Consider the following 636-nt stretch of genomic DNA (forward strand, 5'->3'; position numbering starts at 1 on the left):
TCTGGAGTAGTGGAGGGGACTCCACAAAGGAAAAGAAAGTACTGTTAGATTCTGAGCCAAAGAAACAACAGATGTCATCACATGTATTTGTAATAGGATCATCCAGGAAGTGGCAGGATAACGAACTAGGGGCATAATCCAATTGAAGTTACCTCCAATCTCTCAGATCTGCTGTGGCCTCTGCGGAAAGATGGAAAGCAGGTCTCAGGCTGAGTCCAACACACATCTAGAAGGTTCAGGAAGGAAGAAGGAACCGTAGGGTGTCTCTATAAGGAGGACATGGGGACAGAGGAGCATCTTATAGAATTTGGGCTTGTACTTGGTGGTTTGGGTTTTTTGTTTTGTTTTTGTTTTTGAGATGGAGTCTCGCTCTGTTGCCCAGGCTGGAGTGCAGTGGTGCAATCTCAGCTCACTGCAACCTCCACCTCCTAGGTTCAAGCAATTCTCCTGCCTCAGCCTCCCGAGTAGCTGGGATTACAGGTGCCCACCACCACACCCGCCTAATCTTTGCATTTTTAGCACAGACAGGATTTCACCATGCTGACCAGGCTGGTCTCAAACTCCTGACCTCATGATCCACCCACCTTGGCCTCCCAAAGTGCTGGGATTACAGGCGTGAGCTACTGCACCCGGCCT

The sequence above is a fragment of the Hylobates moloch genome, unplaced genomic scaffold (genome assembly GCF_009828535.3).
Source record: "Hylobates moloch isolate HMO894 unplaced genomic scaffold, HMol_V3 SCAFFOLD_12, whole genome shotgun sequence".
Taxonomy (NCBI): Eukaryota; Metazoa; Chordata; class Mammalia; order Primates; family Hylobatidae; genus Hylobates; species Hylobates moloch.